We start from the raw sequence: 10922 nt of genomic DNA on the forward strand, positions 1-10922 counted from the left end.
TCATAAGAAGAATACTCATCAGAGCTCATGAAGGGCAGAAGGAGGTTCAATGGAATCTCTATGGTCTTTAGATGAGCCTCAGATTCCTTTGGTTCCTCAAAGGGAAACTCCTTATTGGTCACTGAGCGTCCCAGGAAGTCTTCCTCATTAGGATTCACGTCCTCCTCCTCCCTTGTAGGTTCGGCCATACCAAGCAAGGTAATGGCCTTGCACTCTCTTTTTGGATTCTCTTCTGTATTGCTTGGGAGAGTACTAGAAGGAGTTTCAGTGACTCTTTTACTCAGCTGGCCCACTTGTGCCTCCAAATTTCTAATAGAGGACCTTGTTTCATTCATGAAGCTTAAAGTGGCCTTAGATAGATCAGAGACTATATTTGCTAAGCTAGATGGATTCTGCTCAAAATTCTCTGTCTGTTGCTGAGTGGATGATGGAAAAGGCTTGCTATTGCTAAACATGTTTCTTCCACCATTATTAAAGCCTTGTTGAGGCTTTTGTTGATCCTTCCATGAGAAATTTGGATGATTTCTCCATGAGAAATTATAGGTGTTTCCATAGGGTTCACCCATGTAATTCACCTCTGCTATTGCAGGGTTCTCAGGATCATAAGCTTCTTCTATAGAAGATGCCTCAATAGTACTGTTGGATGATTCCTTCAATCCATTCAGACTCTGAGAAATCATATTGACTTGCTGAGTCAATATTTTGTTCTGAGCCAATATGGCATTCAGAGTATTAATTTCAAGAACTTCCTTCCTCATAGGCGTCCCATTACTCACAGGATTCCTTTCAGAAGTGTACATGAACTGGTTATTTGCAACCATGTCAATGAGTTCCTGAGCTTCTGCAGGTGTTTTCTTTAGGTGAATGGATCCACCTGCAGAATGGTCCAATGACATCTTAGATAATTCAGATAAACCATCATAGAATATATCCAGGATGGTCCATTCTAAAAGCATGTCAGAAGGACACTTTTTGGTCAGTTCCTTGTATCTCTCCCAAGCTTCATAGAGGGACTCACCTTCTTTCTGTTTGAAGGTTTGAATATCCACTCTAAGCTTACTAAGCTTTTGAGGAGGAAAAAACTTGGCTAAGAAAGCCGTGACCAGCTTATCCCAAGAGTTCAGGCTATCTTTAGGTTGAGAGTCCAACTATATTCTAGCTCTGTCTCTTACAGCAAACGGGAAAAGCATAAGCCTGTAGACCTCAGGATCAACCCCATTTGTCTTAACAGTATCACAGATCTGCAAGAATTCAGTTAAGAACTGAAAAGGATCTTCTGATGGAAGTCCATGAAACTTGCAGTTCTGTTGCATCAGAGAAACTAATTGAGGTTTTAGCTCAAAATTGTTTGCTCCAATGGCAGGTATTGAGATGCTTCTTTCATGTAAATTGGAATTTGGAACAACTTGAAGATCATGAAGAACACATGCATGAGTTTTCGAAAAATGCAAGAAAGAGATAAACATGCAATTGACACCAAACTTAAAAATTGACTCTAGACTCAAACAAGAAACACAAAAATATTTTTGATTTTATGATTTTATAATTTTTTTTGGACTTTCAAAAATTTATTTTTAGAAAGACGAAAACAACGAAAAAAATTTTGAAAAAATTTTGAAAACTTTTTGAAAACAAAATAAAAGTTGAAACAAGAAGAAAATTACCTAATCTGAGCAACAAGATGGACCGTCAGTTGTCCAAACTTGAACAATCCCCGGCAACGGCGCCAAAAACTTGGTATGTCAAATTGCGATCCTCTACAATGGCGCCAAAGACTTGGTGCTCTCAAACGTGAATCACACTTTGTCATAACTTCGCACAACTAACCAGCAAGTGCACTGGGTCGTCCAAGTAATAAACCTTACGTGAGTAAGGGTCGATCCCACGGAGATTGTCGGCTTGAAGCAGGCTATGGTCACCTTGTAAATCTCAGTCAGGCAGATTCAAATGGTTATAGTGAATTGGTAATTAAAAACATAAATAAAATATAAACTAAGATAGAGATACTTATGTAATTCATTGGTGAGAATTTCAGATAAGCGTATAGAGATGCTTTCGTTCCTCCTGAACCTCTGCTTTCCTGCTGTCTTCATCCAATCGTTCCTACTCCCTTCCATGGCAAGCTGTATGTAGGGCATCACCGTTATCAATTGCTACATCCCATCCTCTCTGTGAAAATGGTCCAATGCGCTGTCACTGCATGGCTAATCATCTTTCGGTTCTCGATCATACTGGAATAGGATTTACTATCCTTTTGCGTCTGTCACTACCCCCAGCACTCGCGAGTTTGAAGCTCGTCACAGCCATCCCTTCCCAGATCCTACTTGAAATACCACAGACAAGGTTTAGACTTTCTAGATCTTAGGAATGGCTGTCCATGGGTTCTAACTTATACCACGAAGACTCTAATATCTCGGACTCGGTCCCCTATATTAGATATCTAAGAGATATTCATTCTAGCTTGTTTGCATGTAGAACGGAAGTATTTGTTAGGCACGCGTTCGTAAGTGAGAATGATGATGAGCGTCACATAATCATCACATTCATCATGTTCTTGGGTGCAAATGAATATCTTAAAATAGGAATAAGCTTGAATTGAATAGAAAAACAATAGTACTTTGCATTAATTCATGAGGAACAGCAGAGCTCCACACCTTAATCTATGGTGTGTAGAAACTCTACCGTTGAAAATACATAAGAACAAGGTTCAGGCATGACTGAGAGGCCAGCCCCCATGATCTAAGAACTAAACATCCCAAGATGTCTAATACTATAGTAAAAAGTCCTATTTATGCTAAACTAGTTACTAGGGTTTACAGAGATAAGTAAATGATGCTGAAATCTACTTCTGGGGCCCACTTGGTGTGTGCTTGGGCTGAGCATTGAGATTTACACGTGTAGAGGCTTCTCTTGGAGTTGAACGCCAGTTTGTAACCTGTTTCTGGCGTTTAACTCCACTTTGCAACCTGTTTCTGGCGTTTAACTCCAGAATGCAACATGGAACTGGCGTTGAACGCCAGTTTGCGTCAACTAAACTCGAGCAAAGTATGGACTATTATATATTTCTGGAAAGCCCTGGATGTCTACTTTCCAACGCAATTCAGAGCGCACCATTTGGAGTTCTGTAGCTCCAGAAAATCCACTTTGAGTGCAGGGAGGTCAGAATCCAACAGCATCTGCAGTCCTTCTTCAACCTCTGAATCTGATTTTTGCTCAAGTCCCTCAATTTCAGCCAGAAAATACCTGAAATCACAGAAAAATACACAAACTCATATTAAAGTCCAGAAATGTAATTTTTATTTAAAAACTAATAAAAGTATACTAAAAACTAACTAAATCATACTAAAAATTATGTAAAAATCATGCCAAAAAGCGTATAAATTATCCGCTCATCAGTCACACAGAGCCTTCTCAAAGGTAATAGTGCCTATGGTGCAAGGAATTAGGAAGCGTCTGGGATCTGGCAGCTTCTGGGGTAGTTTCTGCTGAGCCATGGCAGTGAGTTCCTTGGTGACCACTGGAGGTTCTTCCTCCAATGTCTCTATGCAAAATAATTTGGCATTCAGCTTTATTAGAATTCCTAGGTACCGAAAAACTTGCTCTTCCCTAGTTTTCTCTTCCTCATTAGAGGAAGAGTGATCTTTATAATTCATAATTTGCAACAAGGCACTTAATGGAACTTCTATAGTCTCTCCATGAGCCTTAGCTACTTTCAGTTCTTCAATAGGGAAGCTTTCAGTGGGTGTTGAACTCCCTGCTGCCCAATTACTAGTGTTCAACGCCAGCTTTTATGCCACTTTGGGCGTTGAACGCCCAGCAAGGACTCCCTTACTGGAATTCAACGCCAGGAATGGCTCCTCCTTGGGCGTTGAACGCCCACTAAGGACTTCCTTACTGGCATTCAATGCCAGTGATGGTGCATCTTTGGGCGTTGAACAGCCAGTAAGGACTTCCTTACTAGCGTTCAACGCTAAGGCATCCCCTTCAGATTCGGCCTCCACTTCTGCAGTGATGGCCTTGCACTCTTCTCTTGGGTTTACTTCACTGTTTCTTGGGAGAGTACTAGGAGGAGTCTCAGGGATCCTCTTACTCAGTTGACCAACTTGTACCTCTAAATTTCTAATGGAGGATCTTATTTTAGTAATAAAACTATGAGTAGTCTTACATGGATTGGAGACTATAGTGGCTAAGTCAAAAAGGCTTTGCCTAAAAGTCTCCATATGTTCCTGAGAAGATGGGAAAGGTTTATTATTAAACCTATTCTGATTTCTTCCACCTTGATTATTATTAAAGCCTTGCTGAGGCTTCTGTTGGTCCTTCCATGAGAAGTTAGGATAATTCCTCCATGAAGGATTGTAGGTGTTTCCACAGAGTTCTCCCATGTAATTCACCTCTTCCATCAAGGGGTGATCTGGATCATAAGCATCTCCATCATATGAGGCTTCTTGTGTGCTGCCAGCTGCAGCTTGTGTTCCAGTCAAATGCTGAGAGATCATATTGACTTGTTGCATCAAGAGCTTGTTCTGAGCCAATATGGCATTCAGAGTGTCAACCTCCAAGACTCCTTTCTTCTGAGCTACCCCATTATTCTCTGGGTTTCTCTCAGAAGTGTACATGAATTGGTTGTTAGCAACTATTTCAATGAGTTCCTGTGCCTCTACAGGCATTTTCTTCAAGTGGAGTGATCCACCAGCAGAATGGTCCAAGGACATCTTGGACATCTCCTGATCAGTTGCTTGTATCTTTTCCAAGCTTTGTTGAGGGGTTCATCCTCTTTTTGTCTGAAGGTTTAAACTTCCATCCTGAGCTTGCTCATCTTTTGAGATGGAAAGAACTTGGCCAAGAAAGCATTGACCAACTTTTCCCAAGAGTCTAGGCTTTTTTTGGGTTGAGAGTCCAACCATATCCTAGCTCTGTCTCTATCAGTAAAAGGGAAAAGCATAAGTCTGTAGACCTCAAGATCCACTCCATTGGTCTTAACAGTGTCACAGATTTGCAAGATATCATATAGAAATTGATGTGGATCTTCCAGTGGAAGTCCATGGAATTTGCAATTCTATTGCATTAGAGAGACTAACTGAGGCTTAAGCTCAAAGTCATTTGTTATAATGGCAGGTATAGAGATACTTCTTCCATAGAAGTCAGAAGTGGGTGCAGTGACGTCACCCAGAACCTTCCTTGCATCTCCTCTATCATTTGGATTGGCTGCCATGTTTGTACTTTTAGCTTCTTGTTCAAAAAGTTCTGTGAGGTTTCCTTCAGAGTGTTGTGCTTTAGCTTGTTGTAAACACTTCTTTAAGGTCCTCTCAGGTTCAGGATCAGGATCAAAGAGAGATTTTTTATCTCTGTTCCTACTCATAAACAAGAAGAAAGAATACAAGAAGAGAAGAAGAAAAGGATTCTCTATGTCAGAGTATAGAGGTCCTTTGTTAGAGAGAGATGGATCAAGAAGAAAAGAAAAGAAGATGTCCCTTAATAAGGATAGTTTTTGAAAATTAATAGAGAGATAAGGGAAGATATTTTTGAAATAAAGAGGGAAAAGGAGAGGGAATTTTCGAAAAAGAAGAGAGAGAAAGTAGTTAAGAGATTTTGAAAAAGAAGAAAGAGAAAAGAGAATAAAAAGAAAGTAAGATAGGAAAGATTTTGAAAATAAAAGATTTGATTTTGAAATTTAATTTTTTTTAAAAGAAAGTTGAGATTTTAAAATTTAAAAGTAGAAAGAAGATAAGATAGGTAAGTTTTGAAATTTTAAAATTTGAAAGAAAGTAAGATAGGAAAGATTTCAATTAAAAAGATTTGAAAAATATCTTAAAATTTGAAAAGATTTGATTTTGAAATTTCAAATTAAACTAAGATAAGATAAGATTTTTGAAGTTTTTAAGAAAGATAAGAAAAGATAAGAAAAAGATTTGAAAAAGTTTTGAAAAGATGTGATTTGAAATTCAAGTTTTAAACTTTACTAACAAGGAAACACCAAACTTAAAAATTTTTTTAAATCAAGATAAGAAAAGAAAGTAGGATTTTCAAAGATTAAAGAAAGATAGGAAAGATATTTTTTTATTTTCTCGAATTAATGAAGAAAGATAAAAACAACCAAAAGACACCAAACTTAAAATTTTTAGATCAAAGACACTAATTTTTCAAAAATTTAAAAGAAAAATACCAAAAGACACCAAACTTAAAAATTTTAAGATCAAACAAAGAAAAGAAACAAGAACAACTTGAATACCAAGTAGAACACTAGAGATCAATTCGAAAATTTAAAGAAAAGATAGAACATACAAGGGACACCAAACTTGAGAACTGACACTAGACTCAAACAAAAGACACTATTTTTTGAAAATTTTTTGGAAAAAGAAAACAATAAAGTTCGAAACTTTTAACAAAAATAAGAACAAAAGACTCTCACAAAAGATAAAGATTAGTAAAGAAAAGAAAAAGTTTTGAAAATTTTTTGAAAAGAAATAAAAGACACAAACAAAATAGCAAGGTTGCGAGAATCGAACCGGTCATTGAGCTGGTCAAGTAACCAGTTCAATGGTTCAACTGGGATTGAACCGTTTTAATCAAATATATAATAAAATTATTAAAATTTAATATACATATAGATATTATAGAAACTAAAGCAACTTATTATAAATATTTGTACATTTCAATGTAAAGTGACCTACAGATCATAATTAAATCAATTTCTTTCTCATTCTCAAATTCTCTTTTACTCTCTCTGACATTTTACACAACAATAAACTGGTGCTACATAATTCTTCTATCCAGGTTCATCATCTCAGAGCAATTCTTTTACCTCTAATCACATCTTTGGCAACAATACACACTTCTTGCTTTTGGAGGCCAGAACCTAAAAGATCATATTCAAAAATGACAAAAAAAATTCAGAATAACAAACTTATAGAGAAACCCAAACCACTAGCAACAAAGAATTCAGAATCACAAAACATTTTAACAAAAACTTCTAATAAAGTATTCAACAATAAAAACTCGAATCCAAACACAGAGAACTCAGCATTCAAAGTTAGAAAATCCAAAAACAAAAAAAAATAAACAAAAAATTCATACTCAGCATCCAAATTAAATTCATAATTACATCACCAACTACCCCCAACTCAAAACACAAAATTAACAAAACTAACAACTACTGATAAAATCAACCATCAACCTGAACTCAGAATTTCATCAATAAAATTAACTCAGCAAAAAAAATTCAATAGAATCATTCAAATAAACCATCATTTCAGAAGACAGCAACATCATAAATTGAAGTAGTAGACCGGCAATAAGGGAGGAAGGGAAGTGACGGTGAGGGGGAAAGAAAATTCAACTCGGACAGAAAGAGAAGGACATAGAGGGCTCGAAGACAACGATGACTACAACGACAGAGACTACGACGCCAATAGCTCCAAGCAGATCTTTGAAAGGCGACGACGGTAATGAGAAGCAACGTTTGTAACAACGACCAGATACGGTGCGGAGCAAAGAGGCAGCAACAGAAAGACTGATGGGAAGTAGAGAAGAGGTGATAGCCAGAAATGATGAGGAGCAGCAGGAGCAGGGGAGAAGCACCGTTGACCGACGCTGAGGAGTGGATAGCAGTGATGGTGGCTGGGTGGCGGCTACTCTTCGTTAGAGTTGGAGGAAGATTGGAAGAGGAAATTAGAGTGAAGTGTGGTGAGGTAAGGGACTGAACAAAAGGGGTTGGGGGTGGGTTACTGGGTTCAGACGTTTAGTAATAGTTTTCATTTTTCCTTTTTTTTTTCTACACATCAAAACGATGCCATTTCAGCCTGAAAGTAAAAAACTGGTGCCATGAAAAACCCGGCCGATTTGGCCGGTTCACTGATTAACCATCGGTTCAACCGATTTTTCACCAGTTTTTTGGAGAACGGTTCTGAAGGTCAATCGGACCAGCCAAGTGACCGGTTCCCGGTTAACCCAGTTGAACTGACCAGTCCCGTCCAGTTTTTAGAACCTTGCAAAACAGTAAAAAGTGCCTAATCTAAGTAACCAGATAATCCAATAGTTTATCAAACTCAAACAATCCCTGGCAACCAAAAACTTGCCACGCAAAACTAACTCCGCAATACAGATAGACCAAGTAATACCTCAGGTGAGTGAGGGTTGATCCCACGAGAATTGTTGGTTTGACCAAGCAATGCCTACCTTGTAGATCTTAGTTAGGCGAATAGAAAAGGGTGATAGTTGTTGTGAAAAACGCATAAATAGAATGAATAAATAAAACGTTACTAGATAGGTGTGAAATCAATGGTATGAGAACGGTTGAAGCTTCCGAGATGCTTCTTCCTTCTGGATCAACTTTTCTCACCATCTACTCTAACTTATGCTGATTCATTCCATGGCAGGATGTAAATGATTAACGTCGGGTCAGCGGTCATTAATCTCCTCTGTTTCATATCAAACGCCGAGTCAGCGGTCATCCAATCTGAACGGGGGTGAAGCTCTTGCAGTTCATTCCTTTGGTGATCCTACTCAAAATGCCACTGACAAGGTCAAATCTTCCGGATCAGAGAATGCTGCTTCTTGATTCTAGCCTATACCACAAAGGCCCTAATTGCCCCGTACCTCGGATGCATTGATGTCTCCAAGTACCCAACGAAGTTGTGGATTAGCCATCTACGAGATGTATAATCAAGCTTGTGGTTCAGTACTATTGGTGCACGAAATCGTGATTATTCATTCCTTGGTAACGGTGCTGAAAACTTTATACGCACGTTCATAATCTTGGTTCTCTTTCACAATTTCGATACAACTAACCAGCAAGTGCACTGGGTCCTCCAAGTAATAAACCTTACGTGAGTAAGGGTCGATCCCACAGAGATTGTCGGCTTGAAGCAAGCTATGGTCACCTTGTAAATCTCAGTCAGGCGAGTTCAATTGGTTATGGATATTTAATAATTAAAATCTAAATAAAACATAAACTAGGATAGAGATACTTATGTAATTCATTGGTGAGAATTTCAGATAAGCGTATAGAGATACTTTTGTTCCTCTAAACCTCTGCTTTCCTGCTGTCTTCATCCAACCATTCCTACTCCTTTCCATGGCAAGCTTTATGTAGGGCATCACCGTTGTCAATGGCTACATCCCATCCTCTCTGTGAAAATGGTCCAATACGCTATCACTACATGGCTAATCATCTGTCGGTTCTCGATCATACTGGAATAGGATCCATTGATCCTTTTGCGTCTGTCACTATGCCCAGCACTCACGAGTTTGAAGCTCGTCACAACTATCCCTTTCCAGATCCTACTCGGAATACCACAGACAAGGTTTAGACTTTTCGGATCTCAAGAATGGCCATCCATGGGTTCTAACTTATACCACGAAGATTCTAATATCTCGGACTCGGTCGCCTGTATTAGATATCTAAGAGATACTCATTCTAGCTTGTTTGCATGTAGAACGAAAGTATTTGTCAGGCACGCGTTCGTAAGTGAGAATGATGATGAGCGTCACAAAATCGTCACATTCATCATGTTCTTGGGTGCGAATGAATATCATAGAAGTGGAATAAGTTTGAATTGAATAGAAAAACAATAGTACTTTGTATTAATTCATGAGGAACAGCAGAGCTCCACACCTTAATCTATGGTGTGTAGAAACTCTACCATTGAAAATACATAAGTGATGAAGGTTCAGGCATGACCGAATGGTCAGCCCCCAAACGTGATCAGAGGATCAAGAGATAATCCCAAGATGAACAAAAGGTGATCCAAAGATGTAAAGACAATAGTAAAAAGTTCTATTTATACTAAACTAGTTACTAGGGTTTACAGAGATAAGTAAATGATGCAGAAATCCACTTCTGGGGCCCACTTGGTGTGTGCTTGGGTTGAGCATTGAGCTTTACACATGTAGAGGCTTCTCTTGGAGTTGAACGCCAGTTTGTAACCTGTTTCTGGCGTTTAACTCCACTTTGCATCCTGTTTCTGGCGTTTAACTCCAGAATGCAGCATGGAACTGGCATTGAACGCCAGTTTGCATCATCTAAACTCGGGCAAAGTATAAACTATTATATATTGCTGGAAATCTCTGGATGTCTACTTTCCAACGCAATTGAGAGCGTGCCATTTGGAGTTCTGTAGCTCCAGAAAATCCACTTTGAGTGTAGGGAGGTCAGAATCCAGCAGCATCTGCATTCTTTCTTCAACCTCTGAATCTGATTTTTGCTCAAGTCCCTCAATTTCAACCAGAAAATACCTGAAATCACAGAAAAACACATAAACTCATAGTAAAGTCCAGAATTGTGAATTTTAATTAAAAACTAATAAAAATATACTAAAAACTAACAAAATTATACTGAAAACTATGTAAAAACAATGCAAAAAAGCGTATAAATTATCCGCTCATCACAACACCAAACTTAAATTGTTGCTTGTCCCCAAGCAACTGAAAATCAAATAGGATAAAAAGAAGAGAATATACTATAAATTCCAAAATATCAATGAAACTTAGCTCCAATCAGATAAGCGGGACTTGTAGCTTTTTGCCTCTTGAATAGTTTTGGCATCTCACTTTATCCATTGAAGTTCAGAATGATTGGCATCTATAGGAACTTAGAATTCAGATAGTGCTATTGATTCTCCTAGTTCAGTATGTTGATTCTTGAACACAACTACTTTATGAGTCTTGGCCGTGGCCCTAAGCACTTTGTTTTTCAGTATTACCACCGGATACATAAATGCCACAGACACATAACTGGGTGAACCTTTTCAGATTGTGACTCAGCTTTGCTAAAGTCCCCAATTAGAGGTGTCCAGGGTTCTTAAGCACACTCTGTTTTTGCTTTGGACCTTGACTTTAACCGCTCAGTCTCAAGTTTTCACTTGATACCTTCACGCCACAAGCACATGGTTAGGGACAGCTTGGTTTAGCCGCTTAGGCCAGGA

General features: G+C 38.4%; 1 non-coding gene across 1 annotated transcript; it reads left to right on the plus strand.

Moving 5' to 3' along the window:
* The first annotated feature begins 950 nt into the window (after window positions 1–950).
* Window positions 951–1058, plus strand: LOC112773645 (small nucleolar RNA R71). The gene has a single exon (XR_003188185.1). It is a non-coding gene; the product is annotated as a small nucleolar RNA R71 (small nucleolar RNA).
* The last annotated feature ends 9864 nt before the right edge of the window (window positions 1059–10922 follow it).

This window comes from Arachis hypogaea, chromosome 18, assembly GCF_003086295.3.
Source record: "Arachis hypogaea cultivar Tifrunner chromosome 18, arahy.Tifrunner.gnm2.J5K5, whole genome shotgun sequence".
Taxonomy (NCBI): domain Eukaryota; kingdom Viridiplantae; phylum Streptophyta; class Magnoliopsida; order Fabales; family Fabaceae; genus Arachis; species Arachis hypogaea.